Source organism: Clinocottus analis, unplaced genomic scaffold (genome assembly GCF_023055335.1).
Source record: "Clinocottus analis isolate CAN_PGR_092001 unplaced genomic scaffold, fCliAna1.0.p SCAF_9, whole genome shotgun sequence".
In the NCBI taxonomy this organism is placed as follows: Eukaryota; Metazoa; Chordata; class Actinopteri; order Perciformes; family Cottidae; genus Clinocottus; species Clinocottus analis.
In genome coordinates, this window is record NW_027176251.1 from 15,726,661 (window position 1) to 15,742,908 (window position 16,248).

General features: G+C 43.0%; 1 long non-coding RNA gene across 1 annotated transcript in view; it reads right to left on the reverse strand.

Moving 5' to 3' along the window:
• LOC137780775 (uncharacterized) overlaps window positions 1-14,395 on the reverse strand; it is a 47,043-nt gene extending 32,648 nt beyond the window's left edge. Inside the window, exon 1 of the long non-coding RNA XR_011077170.1 lies at window positions 14,311-14,395. This is a non-coding gene — a long non-coding RNA (uncharacterized lncRNA). The remainder of the gene's footprint in view (window positions 1-14,310) is intronic.
• Between the last annotated feature and the right edge of the window lie 1,853 nt (window positions 14,396-16,248).

Below are 16,248 nucleotides of genomic sequence, written 5' to 3' on the forward strand. Positions count from 1 at the left end.
CGAGAGGCACGTCTTTATCTATTGATCACATACAAAAAAAAAACAAAACAAAAAAAAGATTGCGAGGAGATGGAGACGGTAAGAAAAGGCTGTTCCGTAAAACAAACAGTGATGGTGAAGTGACATTCTGGGAAGAAGTGGCAGCTCTCTCGTGGTGCCGGCCAAACAAACAAACAGAGGAGCGAGACAAAGTGCAATCACTGACCTTTGTTCAAAGAAGCCATCTAATCTGTTTCCACTTTACTTAATTAGAAAAAGCAGAGGGATTTTTAATGTGCACAGTGTTAATGGGAAACAGCTCACAGGTGCTAATTAAAAAAAAAAAAAAACGAAGAAAAAAAGAGATCCGTTTGGTAACTTTGAGTCCATTAATTTATATATTCATCCATCACAAACTTGGAAAACTTATCTCTGATTGTATCGCCACTTTAAAGCCACATTACAATCCAGATAGAATGATAAGTCGTGAAATATTTCCCGTTTAACAATTTTGGAGTGCTCATCAATAAATACGCGTCGTACACACACTCATGAAGTACAGGGTCTGGCCTTTGTCAAACCTGAGAGCGCGGTGCCGCCAGCTCTTTGAGGCTGATAGCGTTTCCCCCGCTGAAGGCTGCGGCTCTATGCAGACAGCGATTAACCACGGCTTCACAGGTTCCACAGAGGTACCATATGTGCCCTTGAGGTGGCAAATACATTCGTTTCCTCTTTCACTTCGACTGTTAAAAGGAGCCGGCACGGAGCTGCCAAAACACCGCCTCTGTGTCACCTGATCCAGTAAGCGTTTGATTGACGGCCGGAGCGGTGCTACTTTCATATCAACCGAAAGTCGAGAAAATGGCTCAAGCGTATTTACCGGGAGACGGAGAAAAAAATGTTTGTTTAGTGAGGTTGATGTGAGGAGGAAGATTCATTCTGAAAGTGCTTTCGAAACTGAATTTGAAAGTTTTAAAAGGCATGATTCAATGGTAAACACACACACACACACATGCACACTAACGCACACTAACACACATCGAAATGATCATCTGAAGTATGTCTGTTTGAGTAAAATGAAGTAGAATCCAGTATCGTTTTGAAGGTTAAACACTTAAATAAATATGACATGAAGAGGCTTTTTTAAAAGATGCTTCTTTGATAATGTCTATTGAAATATTACAGAAAAATACTCTAGATTTTACATTCTGAATGCAGGACTTTTGCAGGTAATCAGCACCAGTATAAAAACGTGTTTTTAACATGCTGTACTTTCTTGATTAAATATCACGTAATACAATTTTCCCGAAGATGTATGTCAATTCATGAAAAGCAACAACAAAAACAAGATATAATGTAAATCGACTCGTATTAAAAAGGGTCCTGCAAAGCTCTGATATTAAAAGGTTCACATATATACTAGAGTTTCACTCCCCAAACGACAAGTTATTCAGACACAATAAGGCTCAAAGTTTTGCTTCCTGCGTGATACAGGAGCCGGTAGCTGATGAGCTCAACCGCATGCTATGCACCCCGAACCACATTAAAGCCCCTCTTGCACGGGCAGTGTGTGGTCCGCCTCCTCTCAGGGACGGCAGGGGACGCAGGGAAACAAATTAGCTTTCTTGACCTTGGCCCGAGTTTCCCTTCCACCCTTCACCCCTCCCCCTCCCCGCCCTTCATCTGGCCACTTCAAGGGTCAGCTGGATGACAACACGCCTCTGTTGTCCTCCACAGCGGGGATATATATTCGGATGGGAAGCTCGTATAGGCCCGACATGGCATTGTGGGAAATGAGGTTGAGGAGTTTAGTTTATATATGAGGTCAACTGGATGTGGTGGAAATGATTTCTTGATGTCTCGCTGGTGACGCAGGGAAAAGGGAACAATTTCGAGTTAGAAATGCAGGAAAGGGTTTTGAAGGGAAAAAAAAAAAAAGAGGTTCATCATTTCTTTTAGGTCTGTGCCGTCAGTGCGAGATGGAATAAACAAGGGTTCAAATAAGTTGCTCAACTTCAGCATGGGATTAAACGGGGAAATCACTCGATGAAGGGACATTTCCTGACAGCATGAAGCAGCCGCGCAGTCCCCTCCACTCACAGTCTCAAGGTCAAGATTGCTGCCACACACACACACACACACACACACCTATGTACCGACACACACACACACACACACAAACACACACACACACACAGCGCCCCCATGAATGAAAAAGCAGATTTTTCTAACATGTTAACGAGTTTCAAATCTACAAACGAGATGTTCACTGCCGCGGCGGCCTCTGCCCGGGCCTGAGAGGAGAGAGCATCGGCCGTGGGAGTGGAAAGAATCCTCTCAATGATAGCGAATTGGATTGCAACACCAACAGGCAAATCTAATTCTCCCAGTTCACGCCAAAGCACGTCTATGTGCATCAGTGTTCAGCCTGAGAGCAGAAACAACCTGCGGTGTCCAGGGGAGGGAAGAAGCAGGCACTATATTAATGCTCATGCTCTTCATTGATCTATGAGGCCTCCTTAATCGTGCGGGCAGCTTCCTCCTACATATATTTCATAATGTGATACATTGTGCATCGATAACTCTGGTAAGGGCCTATGCGTTCGCACGCTGGCTCACAGCATTTATTGATCCCGGAGCGAAGTAAACATGTCTTTAACACATGGGCCTGTCACTCCTCGCAGATGCAACCAAATTGTCGAGCCGCGTCGTTACACACTCCAGCGCTGGCGGGAATTAATAGCTAACATGACAAATATCATCTGCAAAGTTAATAACTGTCTCCGTGGAGAGTGGGGAGGTTGTTTTTTCTGCTTTGAAAAAAAAAAAAAAAAGCACTTGTGTGTCGTTAACTAAAGGCAAACACGAGCTCGAGACACATGTTTGTTGTTCACCTCCCTCAACTCTCTGCGCTGGGGATTATTTATTTGCAGTATGATTCAACTGGTGTTCTGGGAATGGATGACACAAAATGCATGCAGTAAAGTGACTCAGGGGTATGGTTTTGGCTGCGTACCAAATTGACCATATCCTTATGACTAAACGGTAGCTTAAGCCAGAGCAATTTCCTCTGCATTTTCTGCAGGCAGCCATGTAAAAATGATTATAGGTGTGAGCTTTGAGTAACGCTCAGGCAGTATGGGTTTGCTACTGGACACTTCCATCAGCGCTTACACTTTTCGAGTTGATATTCAATTCCTAAAATAAAGTATGGGATGAGTTATTGTCACACCTGCCTCTTCTACTTCCACATCTATTGTTGGTGTAACAAGGTTATATTGTACTGCCCATCTTGAATTTAGTTTTCTTTCTATATTGGTATTGTATGCATTTTGACATGATTTTTTTTTTTATTGATTGCCAATTTGATAATTGTCCTAAGTTTTGATTATGTGTTGATATGGTGCTGTTTCCCACTGGGAATCTGACGCCTGACGAAAACGCACACTGTAAAAAAAAAACTCACCAGTGTGCGCAAATTCATCCTTCCTCTCTGATGTGATTGAAGGAAAAAAATAAAAATAATAAAATTCTCAACTGAGAAATTCAACTGTTATGTGAAAAATGGGCAAAAGAATATATAAATTGTAAGGTATGTGAATAAAATGACTCGATGTCGGATGCAGTGATATCAGCCCACTATGCTTCCAGACCTATTGTTAACTGATTCATGTAAACTGCTGGATAAATCGTAGGCCACCAGTTGCTGGTGACAATGACAAGTGTGTGTGTGGGTGTGGGTGTGTGTGTGTGTGTGTGTGTGTGTGTGTATTCCTCTTAAGTGAGATCACATGGTCGGCACTCCGAGTCCAGACAGTAGGAAGTGAAAGTGCCGCTGCAGCCACAACACAGGTCAGCTCTCGGAGGCGGTTTTCCGCTGCAGTGCAATCACTCTTCTCGTTTTACTCTCAAAGCTGCGGGAGATATTTGAAGACCAAGGACAGAGGATGAGCCCCGGTTTTAATGATGTAACAAGACGACGAGGAATTAGAAAACTGTGAACATGCACTTTTGATTCAAGAGCCGGCGTGAGGAGTGGCGCTGAGCAAGAGGAGTTCCTCAGAGAGTAACCTCAGAGCAGTTATGATGAGATAAGATAGGATTGCATCAACGGAAACAGTCCACATAATCTTTATAAATAAAAATAGTATTTTAACTGCCTTTAGCAGTACTTTATTGTCAATATAACATCCCTCTAGTGATGGAATGGCTTCATAATTATCAATGCAGATGAACAAAATAAGTCATGGAGATTATTTTAACTGGGGAAAAAGAACACAACCTATATTAAAGTAATACTCGTGTCAGCATGAGTTGAAAAAGTAAAGTTTGCTCTTAATTGTTGAGCATGTTTGTGTTATAAAAACATTAAGAGCTCGACGCTGTGCTCACTGTTGCATTAGAAGCCCTGATTTTTTTTCTTCTTCTTCTTTTTCTGCAGTTTAATGAGCTGAACCTTGGAAATGTTTTGGAAAACAAAGGGACACACGTCGGGTTACTCAGTTTGATTTTATTTTGTCATTGTGTCAGACATCGAGGGAGGGGGGGGGGAAGAGCAAACATGAGGTTTGACAAAGACAGTGGCAGATGTGCAAGTGTGAAAAATAAAACGAAAGGGGGATAGCTATTTGTGTGCAATGAAGACAGACATAAAAAACAGCCTCGCACTGAGATAGTTGCTCTAAATGAAATACCTGGAGATTGCATGTTGCTTTGCATTTGCAGGGGTATTCAATTTTAATTAGGGTTTTGGAGACATCTTTTATCAGACTGTCACTAATCTCTCTCGGTCTCTCTCCCGCCCCCTAACCCCCCCCCCTCTCTCTCTCTCTCTCTCTCTCTCTCTCTCTCTCTCTCTCTCTCTCTCTCTCTCTCTCTCTCTCTCTCTCTCACACACACACACACACACACACACGCAAACATTCTCTTATCGCCACATTCAAAAATGCAAATGCACAGCCACAAGAAGGAATGGAAAAAAAAATTGAAGAAATAAAAAGATTTATGGAATTGTACAACAATTTGTCTGATACACACATTATCAAAAAAGCAATGAATTGGGGACAAAAGCATCGTCCCCTTTCATTTTGAAGAAAAAAACCATTACCTCTACTTTTTAATTGCATTTTCTTTGGGGCAAAGGTGATAATTAATTTTGCTCAGGGAGACACACATGAACCAATAACAAGAATATACAAAAATGGTAAATAGTATTCTTGCCTTAAGTCTTAGACTAACTATTTAAATTCCCACATAGTAACTCTATGAAAGCATATTGTGGGACAGGATGAGAGAAAATAATACATTGTACTCCGCGGCATTGTTCACGGATGAAAAGCAGCTTTTTTTTCATCTCAAATGACATCATTTAAAATTGAACGGAGAAAGGAGAAAAGGGATAAAACACCAAAGTAGTGGACTTTAAATTATAAGTTATTACAGTTTTACTTACACATCAACAGAAACACAAACAAAAATAAGATATTTTCAGAAAAGCACTCGTCGGCATCACATTTACCCCGAGAGGATCATATCACTTCATTTAGTCGAGACTTACATTGACAAATTTACATAAAAAACTCCACTTTATACGCTTAAAAAATTTAGAAATGTTATATTGCTGAAACACAAACAAATAAAAACAGCTCTTCACCCAAACTAAAGCACATACCTGTTTCAAAAGAAGTGTAAACGTGGCCTTAAAACAAAGGCAACCTCTAGCTGTAAAAGGTCCTTTCTTTGCCCCACTTGTTTCTATCTGTGTGTGTGTGTGTGTGTGTGTGTGTGTGTGTGTGTGTGTGTGTGTGTGTGTGGTGGTTAGCCTGTCTCCCTCTCTTCATTCCTGGCCCTCTTCCATTGTTAGTCACCTTGTTTATTGGCTGGAGCAGCCGTGGCGTACTGGACATCATCTGAAACTACAAACGACAGGATGCAATAAGCTGGAGAATAGCAGCAATCTGAGGAAAGTTCTCCATTCACCAGAGCTCCCTAACTCTGTCTTCTTATCCTGGGCAGAAAATAAAAAAATCAATACGGGCTCACGGGGCTTGATAAAAGTGCTGGACAGGGAGAGAAGCAACCCTGGATATAGTAAATTAAAGTGATCAAAATTTTCCAGTCGACTCAGCCCACAGCCCACGTAAACTAACAACCCTGTCTCCAGGACTGTCCGTCATCCTCCTCCAGCCTCCGTCTTCAATCCCTCCTTTAACTTGATTTCAGTCCTTCTGTTGTTTCTGATAGTTTTCCATGCCATGTTTCTTTTTTTTCTTCCATGTTACATTATTTATTAATGCAACAATGGAATTTACGGTTTCGTTTTTTTTTTTTTTTCTAGTTTCTATTAAGTGGGAAAAATCCAAGAGTTTGGCAACAATTCCCTCTTTTCAGCCCTGAGCTGGTTAACTGCGTGCGAGCAAGATATCAACAAATTTCTCCCCGCGGAGGTGCAATATGTTACAAGGCAAGAATGTAGCTGTGGTTTTTTGTTCTTCATGCTATTATTACACTCAATGGTTTTGTACTTTGCACACAAAGGTTAATAGGATGGCGTAGAAGGGCCATTCTAGGTCAAATCATGCAAAATAAAAACATAGAGCCGGGAGAGGTTGGATATTCTGAGAAAAAAACTGAATTCATGAGGGAAAAAATTGGATTTGAAGTGGTAAATCACACATTTACTTGAAGAAAAAAAAGATATTCTGTCAGATTAAAGTGGCACATTTACGAGATAAAAACTCACAATTTAAAAAAACTGTAATATTCTCTGAGTTCATATGAATCCAGGTTGGATCGGCCTCATCACGCCCGTTAAACAATTCCGTAACGTTAGCCGCAGAGTGCAAAATATATTCATTATATTAGTATTTCTTAATGTTCATAAAGAAAACAAAAAGAACATGAAAGGTCAGAGGTCAACACCACTGCAGGCGCAACGAAAATCAGACGACGGCGGGCCTGACCTGATGGTTTTGCATTAGTTTTGTCACGTTACACACTGCTGATTTTACATCACTGATATTAAAATGTTAATTAGTGCAGCTTCAAGGAATATAATAGAGGCAAATTACACCTTGGTAGCCTCACTTTCACGCCGCAGGTTTTGCTAATGCTCCTCAAAATGAAGAGCATGACTCCTGTTTGCTGCTTTCCAACATCCTCGTTTCTGAATGGAATAAAAAGCTGAATTTATTTTTCATTCTACCATTCGCTGCTTTTAACGGACATTTGAAGAACGCTGGCAACCTTTTCCTCTTCTTCCAACAACGGCTGATATTCCATCAAAACCTGAGCCTGACTCTCAGAAAATCCACATTTACCCGTACTAGTGTTGTCTCGAAGAATAACTTGATTTAATGCCGTACAGTAATCTGTGAGCGTTACAATGCGTTGACATGCTGCCCCGATGACAAGTTGACAGATAATCAGCGGTAGTGCACTGCAATACATGCCCTCGCCTGCATCGCGAGAAGTGTGTCCGACCACACAGACACTAATTCAATTACAGTAATGCCGGCAGCAGCTGACTCACTACGAGCACACGCCCCATGCCAGCCCTGCACCGGGCCCCCCCTTGGCACCTTGTCTACCTAACAGTAAGAAGGGATTAAAAGGGATTGGCCAATCCAGTCCAGTCCCATGCAAGTGTGTGAGCTTCACCACACAGCTAAGCTCATACGCCAGCGTCACGAATAACTTTGATTTGACGGCTGTGTGCCGTAGTGCCTTGTCTTTTTCTATCAAGACCGTCATGAAGGGATTTGAGAGGATTCCCTGTGCAATTTACTGACATCGTTAACATAATGACGTCTGCATTGTGTTGTTGTTGGGTGGAGCATCAACTCCATTTAATACATTGAATGTGCGTTTTTATCCTGATCATTTGATCATTTATGAGGCCGCTGGGGCGCACGCCAACTCTGACTGACGCCCAAGCCTGCCTCAACTGACCTGTGTACGTGCGTGTCTTCCTGTTTGTGCCAATGTGGCGGCGGGCGGCGGTGTGTGTGTGTGTGTGTGTGTCAGGGATCAGCTCAAGAGACGCACCAACCCACTGGGGCCGGCCGCTCGCCGTGGCCTTATATCCTGTTGACCCCGCAGGGTTTGAGAGCAGACAGCCTCGGGACATTTAAATCCAGCCGTAACCCGGATTCGCACACGCACGTGTCCCGTTAGCTCGCGACGCGGCTTGACTTCCCGGGGAGCCGCCACGGCCTCCAGCCAAAAACCTGCGGCGGTACAGATAGAGCGCAGGGACGGGTTTGGGAATCCAGAGGTGCAGCAACAACGGAAAAGTCACTCAACTTCTCCACGACAGGATGGTCAAACGTTTGACTGGAACGGTTTGATGTGTCCTGCTCTGCGTCATTAATGTAGTCCAAGTACTCTGTTTGTCTCTGGTGCTGAAGGAGAAAGCGGAAGTCAACAGATTAATGCACTAGTTCAAAGGAGGATTAACACCCAATCCTGTTTATCTATCTGCCTTATTAATCTTGTGTTAGCCATGCGGTTCCTGATGGTCAAACTCGGCCTGTCTGTTTCTATATTTGTCTATTTTAATCTCTTTATAAGGGAAAAGGATTCCAATTACAAACGCCACAAGAGTCAATCCGATTGAGAAACACTTGGCAGCCCCGTGTCCAACAGGTAAAACCCGAAGAAAAGATTACAGAGTCGCCATCGCGTGCATATTCGGGATGCGAAGACTTCAATGCAATCACTCTTAAACTATTTGTGTTTCTGTCACACAGCGGCAGGTAGCTGCAGGTCTTTGCCGGATGCAACCGCGTGTGCTGGAGACCTGTGACCGCGCAGGAGTGTGAAGATTAGGATTAATACATTCAGGATTAGGATTAAAAAAAAAAGACCTTTGCAGTGTACTGTGTTCCACTATAAAGCTAATGTAAAAGGTTTTTAAAAAATGGCCGACCCAAAATCAATATGAGCTTTTCCCGCCGTAATATTTCTCCCTTGTAATCCAGCACATGATCTTCCGTAAAGCCGGTCATCCCTACAAAGCGTGATCGATGAGCACGTTGCCATGTAAACACACACACACACACACACACATCCATACCTTCCTGATGCATTGTGCACACACAAAGCCCCGCACACGCACACACACGCTCGCACCAAGCTTGATTTGGAGGGGTCCTTAATCACAACCAAGCAATTGACTGATCAATGACAGATATGAGGAACAACTGTGGAATGCAAACAGGACGGCATTCAGTTTCTTTGCTCCGGCCCATTTTTACCACAGATTATATTCCCCTCCGTGTTAACAGGCTCCAAACCCCAGCGAGGTATTAATTAAAATCTAAATACTAAATATTGATTGATACGTTATCAGGGCATAGCAGTTGGTCCGCAGGCTATTGATCCACAGCCTGTGATTTATTATCATATTTAAGAAAAATCATTTTGCGTGATTATACGAGGTAATGGATTTTTAGCGAGGGGTGTAATTCTTTTTTCCTCTCCTTTTCTTTTTTTTGCATCGCGTTTGTTATGTGGAAGGTGGAGCAGATTTCTCAATTGCATTCGGAGATCACTGATATCCTCGGTACTGCCCCCCCCCCCCCTTCCTCTGGCCTGTGAGGGGCTAAAGCTTGTGTAAGAGAACGACCCCCCCCCCTCCCCCGCCCCCCCGCTCTTGTCATTGGGAATAATGGGTATTGGGATTACCTCTTTAATCACAACAAAGATTAACAGATGGTATGAGAACAGTTATTAGCAAACATCTTGCACTCATCAAATCAATAAGATGATTTGTAATCAGGCTGTCAGTGCAAGTGAAAAGGGAGCCGGGGCCGTTCCCAGTGAAAGATCCTGGCAATCAGAGGCTACTGTGTAGCAATTACCTCTCCACAAAATAGGTGCTCTTCCTCCACTGGCTGGCAGTCCTCCAGAACACACGGCAGACTGATAGCAACACGGGGCATTAACACGGCAAAACACAAAACACTAACCTTGTGTTTGATCAGGTGTGAGGTTGCGCCGTGATTTCATTTCACTTTGTGCCTTTTAATTTGGAGGAGCTCGCCGCCTACCATGAGGGGGGAAAACATCTAAATGTTTACACATGTTGTCGCTCACGACAAAAGAGCGTATAGCTCATTAGCAGGTTACCATAAATAAGTCAGTGTGGGGACAAAGAGGGAAGAGGGCATGCATAGACTGCGCAAATATTTCTCCGGGGAGACGGAGAGAGAGAGAAAGAGGGGAGCTGAAGGACTGTCGACTTGCTGGTGCATCCAGTGCTGTATGTAATGTGCGATAGCCAAAGCTAACTCGCCCCCGCGGGAATGAAGGCCTGGGCTTCTCCATTTTAAAACAGGTTGGTACTCATATAACTTCACAATGCACCTTCTCCTTGTCTTTGAGTGATGTTTATTGCGCGCAGGATTACACAAGAATCTGCAAATTGTCCCGTGTTTCATATTTTTCATTTCAGATGCTTTTGGGTTTTCTTACTTTGTGTATTTCACATTCTGCATCACAGGACATTTTACTATTTTGTTTTGCGTATTGAGTCCAAAACAGTAACTCCCGTATTGCAAAACGTAGTCCCAAAAATGTAATCACTGATTCCACATCAGAAGTCTTAAATAGCCTTTTTTGTGTGTTTCATTTAGGGGCTAAAACTACGCTGTTTCTTTTATACCACCTCTGCTTCACGGGCCTGACTAAAGGTATCAGTTTAACTCTAATTGCTGCTCTTAAAGCTCGCAGGCCTTTTGCGATCGACCTCACTTGTTCGCATTGTATGCATCTTTGTAGTGGGAACGGCGAGATCAAACTGATGCGCGGGACGATAGTGTCGACTGAAAGGAAGCCGTCGCTTCAGGAGCGAATGCAGAAACACGCGAGCCGGACCTCAGAGATGTTGCATCTGTTAAAATGTAGCTGCCTTAAAATATCTGAGGACCCTTTTGCACATTGGTGTCTTACTCTTTTGTTTCCTGTCTTTTCTCTCATTTTGGATGTTGTCGAACACACACACACACACACACACACACACACACACACACACACACACACACACTCGCTAACACTCACACTTCTAATGGCATTCGTCAGCAGGCTAACTTTCACTCGCTCTGAATGATGACGCTACATATCTATCTGTACCCTGCGTCTCACACGCACACACACACATGCACACACACCTCTACACCGTCAGTAAAACAGTGTGGAAATGCACTTACCAGGATTAAGCAAGGCAAATGGTGCCAAAACAATGACACTACGAAGTAACCGATGCTGTTTAAAAATTCAAAGGCCTCTATTGAACAGACAATGTGGCACACATATCACTGGGCCACAGATCCCAGCAGCCCACTGGTCTGGCTGCCGGCTGCTCTCATGCACATCCTTCCACCTCCAATCCAACGATACATCAGGAGTGCTGGACCACCATGCAAATACAAGGAATGTTAACTTGCAGTTAAACTAACAGATCATCATGCAGACCGAATCTAAAACTGCTCCATGAAGCACATTTCGCCTGTCTTTACTTACAGAAAACACACACTTGCAATCACATAACTGCCGACGGAGACACACAGGCACCTCTCCCCTCCCACACACACACACACACACACACACACACACACAGTCACTTGTCGAGTGGCTAATATCTTCCCAAGGTCAAACCTGACAAGGAATTCCAATGAGATTAAGTGTCATCAGTGCGACTTTAGCCCTGTTCTGCTCATTGTTCTTGGAAATGGCATTAGAGCCACAGATGACCATGGCCTTGGAGCACTAAACCCTCTTCCCTTCTTGTGAGGGCCAAATTGATATGTGAGATATTTGATACGGGGCCTCCAATTCAAACATCAACATGTAGTAATGTTCTTGCGTATATATATATATATATATATATATATATATATATATATATATATATATATATATATATATATATATATATGTAAAATATCAGATATCAGCCGACACTGTTAGCCACTTCAAAATGCGACATCATCTTCAGTTGTTTTGAACGTCGCCCATCGGTTCATTCTCTAGTCATTGCGTTCTGGCTTTCTCTGCCAACGATTGAGAGGATCGTTCCGTGTCTGACGGCTGACATTATCACCGTGTCAGCATTTTGGGATGCTCTTCCGAGATCGGGGCCCAGTAGGAAGAAACGGTACCCGGGGTCTAAATGTTGTACATGCTGTACATCCAGCGCATGTTTGCTTTGAACAGCGCTTCAAGTCTGGCAGATAATCGGAGGGTTTTGTTTGCAGACTCTGGGAGGGAAGCGCCAGCCTTGTCAGCGCGTCAGCCAGCATTCGGTGCGCCGCCGTTCACACTGAATTTGACACATAGTCCTTCGGTGGCAGCAATGAGCATTTTGTCATCTCCTCTCGAGTGCCAACTCGATGTCCAATTACACCCCGGCTACTAATTTAATTACAGTAGCAGAAGAAATGGGTTAATTCAATTCATTTCAATTAGGCCTGATTGGAGCAGTCACATCACATTTTACTCATCTCAGGTACGGGCGTGCCTGTCACTTCTGTTCTCCGCTCGCCTCGCGTGCGGCAAGATAAGCAGGTCGTGATATGATAACCGTGAATGTAAGGTCTGGTTCACTGATGTATGGTCTGGTTCACCGACGCCTGATGATGGTGGAAATTAAAAAAAAAGAAAAAAGAAAACTGTTCGCGGATCACACAGATTCAAATGCCTCCCAATCTCCGACTGTGTGATAACTGTGCGAGTGAAACACTCCACTTCCAGTGCAGGATCACAGCCAGTTGCCACTTAGCAGAGCCCCAGCTACAACAGTCATTACTTATGCATGATGTCCACAATTATGTATCAAATTGTGTGTGTGTGTGTGTGTGTGTGTGTGTGTGTGTGTGTGTGTGTGTGTTTTACATATCCAGCTAATGGATGTGTAGCACAGAGCAAAGCTAGAAAACATGTCAGGAAAGAAAAACACACTCTTATATTTATGTCATCCAGCTGCTATAGTTTCGCTCAATGTCTAATAATACAACACACACACACGCGCACACACACACACACACACACACACACACACACACACACACACACACACTTAGAGTGGATCCCTTCTGATTAGTTTTAACTTCAACACTTTAATGAAAACAGCCTTAATTTAAGACCCAACACTGAGCAGTCAGCAATTCCCCCTCAAGATAAAACCCCAAAGTCACTTTGAGAATATCATAGAAGTATAATAATAATAATAATAGCAATAATAATAATAATAATAATAATAATAGTAATAATAAAATTGTGATATATTTAACCCATGACACCCATTGTGTAAATACAACTCAAGGATATTTTAAATGATAGAATAATGATTTTTTTTAATTTAAAGATAAACACAAAAGTGAGAGTATTTTGGTATTGATTGTATATAATATAATAATATTAATAGATAACAATAACTCACCAAAACTTTACTGAACACACAAAAACAAGTAGCATGTGTATGGGACAAAAATGCAAGTTCAATAATGACTAATAATTACAGAAATATTACAAAGATACGTTAGCACCGGATAGAACGAGTGTTTCAAACTCACTCTCAAGTCCTATTGGCACAATAACAGTATCTGCAGGAACATTGCATTATTATATAAATATTAAGGTGGTGCCCAACATGTGGGCTGATCATGTCGAGGAAGGTCACAGTGAAGCCAAAGAAAGTGGCACAGTATCACAGCGAGGGAGTAGGATTAAAGTACAAGCAATGTCAATATATATATATATATATATATATATATATATATATATATATATATATATATATATATACATATATATATCCAGCAGGAATATTTTAGGAGTATAGACACTTGTCTTCAGTGATTCTTTATGATCATCTAATGCCAGAAAAAAAAAGTATCAAGTCGCCTGTGATTGGTGCAGATAGAAGCCTCAGCAGTACGCCATAGGCTGTGTGTGAGCGAGTGTGTGTGTGTGTGTGTGTGTGTGTGTGTGTGCGCGTGTGCGTGTGTGTGTGTAAATGCATCTTGGCACCAGTTGCGGCGGCGCAAAGACGTCTGATTGGACGCTGACGCAGGGACGCACGTCTCCCAGACTGCGCCGCTTTAGCGGTCGAATCAAACGCTGCGCAGTCCGAACAACATGTGTCATTAAAGCGCAGCGGGCTCTGACATCATCGCGTGAAAACATATCTGACGGACAACTTTATGGCCTACACACTGCGTATTTTACAATGCCGAGCAACACCCCCCCCCCCCCCCCTCACACACACAAAAAAAGAAAAGAAAGAAAAAAAGAAGAAAAAAGACTAGAAGAAATTGAAGCGTTATTTACCTCTCTCGGTGTCTTCCTTCGCGGTCCGGCTCCCCTCACGGTATCCGCAGAGAAAGACAGATAGCCTCGCGGCAGACTGCAGACTGAGAGAGAGAGAGAGAGAGAGAGAGAGAGAGAGAGAGAGAGAGAGAGAGAGAGAGAGAGAGAGAGAGAGGGGAGTTCTTTCAGAAGTCAGCCGCTGCAGTGATGCAGAGAGGCCCGGTAGAGAAGCCAAGTGGCCCTTTCCTTACCTACACAGATCCAGAGGGGGGTGAAATGGGTAAAAATGGTTGTTTGGGTGATTACACGTTTTCTCCCTCTCCCTCCCTCCCTCCTCCTTCCCTCCATCCCTCGCCCCCCTCCCTCCCTCCCTCCCTCCTTGGCAGCGCTCTCATGGCTCTCCCGCTGAATGGAGCCAGTGGCCCCGGTGCCTCCGCGGGGCTCCTGCCATGCAGCCCGTGCTTTAAGGAGATGCCTCCGGGCCGCATCCGATGTCAGCCGTACACCGTAAAAAACTAACGTGAATTATTTATTTTGTGTGACTTGTTTATGTAGTTTCCCGCTGCAGTCAATTAAAGAGCTATTCAGTTTGGTGTTATGTGACAATGAGCGTTTCCAAATTCATAATCCATTTCAAAATAGTTTCATAGAAATAGGAGTGGACCTTATTTTTCTTCTTTTATCTCCACCTATACTGACATATATGAGTTATATAAATGTGTGGTGTTGGTGTGGAGGCACAATGTGAAGTCTCAAATCAGACAAATCAATCAAAATTTCCACTCAAAATGATTTACATCCCCGGAAGTCAACGCTGTTTGTTGTGAACCTGATCTCTCTCTCTCTCTCTCTCTCTCTCTCTCTCTCTCTCTCTCTCTCTCTCTCTCTCTCTCTCTCTCTCTCTCTCTCTCTCTCTCTCTCTGTGCGCGCGCACGCGCGCGCGCGTGTGTGTAGTCTATCCCGGATTAAATGGCACCTCGTCTTAAATGGCACCTTGCCTCGTTTCCCCTCTGCTTTCATCATCAGCAAAATAAAGATTAGGCCTACAGAGGAGATTGTAAAGGCTCGCCTTTGGAGGCGCGGGGGTCTTCATTCCTCCGCCTTTGTGATGATATTGATGATGATGATGGCCTAGTGGACAGTTTGATTTTTGTGTGGCGAGCTAGTTATAAAGAATCAATATTATATCAAGGGGGTAACTTTGGTGATAAAGGACTTCAGCCACTCTGGCTATTCATCATAAGTCTGTAGCGAGCAGATAGGTCAAAAGAAATTATATTGCTCTAAAGAGTGTGTCTCCTTATCTCTCAGCAGCAGGGGAGTGGAGGACACGCCGATCAATACAGTAGCTGCCGTATACTCCTGGCAATTATCAATAGCTGATTTTGTCTTCCTGGGGCTGCATCTATTAATACCAGATAATAACAGCCTTTTGGACATAACTTCGCGAGGGGGATGATGGGAGGAGGAGGAGGAGGAGGAGAGGAAGAAGGAGGATACAGAAAGAAAAGGAAGAAAGTTTGCTTGCAGGACGACCTTGTTGCCAACAGATTTGTCTCTCATATGAGGCGCACACAGGGGAATACGAGTCAAACAGACAAGAGGGATGGGGAGGGGAGGGGAGGAGAGGAGAGGGGGGGGGGCTCTAACCCCTCCAACTGAAAAAAAAAGATCCGGATCCATCGGTACAGTAATGGGTTCTAATTCATTCCGGAATGCACGTTTTATGCGTTGGAATAACAACACGATAATTATATATATATATATATATATATATATATATATATATATATATATATATATATATATATATATATATATCATATTGTCTACACCATATTGTCTACACCATTTATATATATATATATATATATATATATATATATATATATATATATATATATATATATATATATATATATATATATATAAATGGTGTAGACAATATGGTGTAGACAA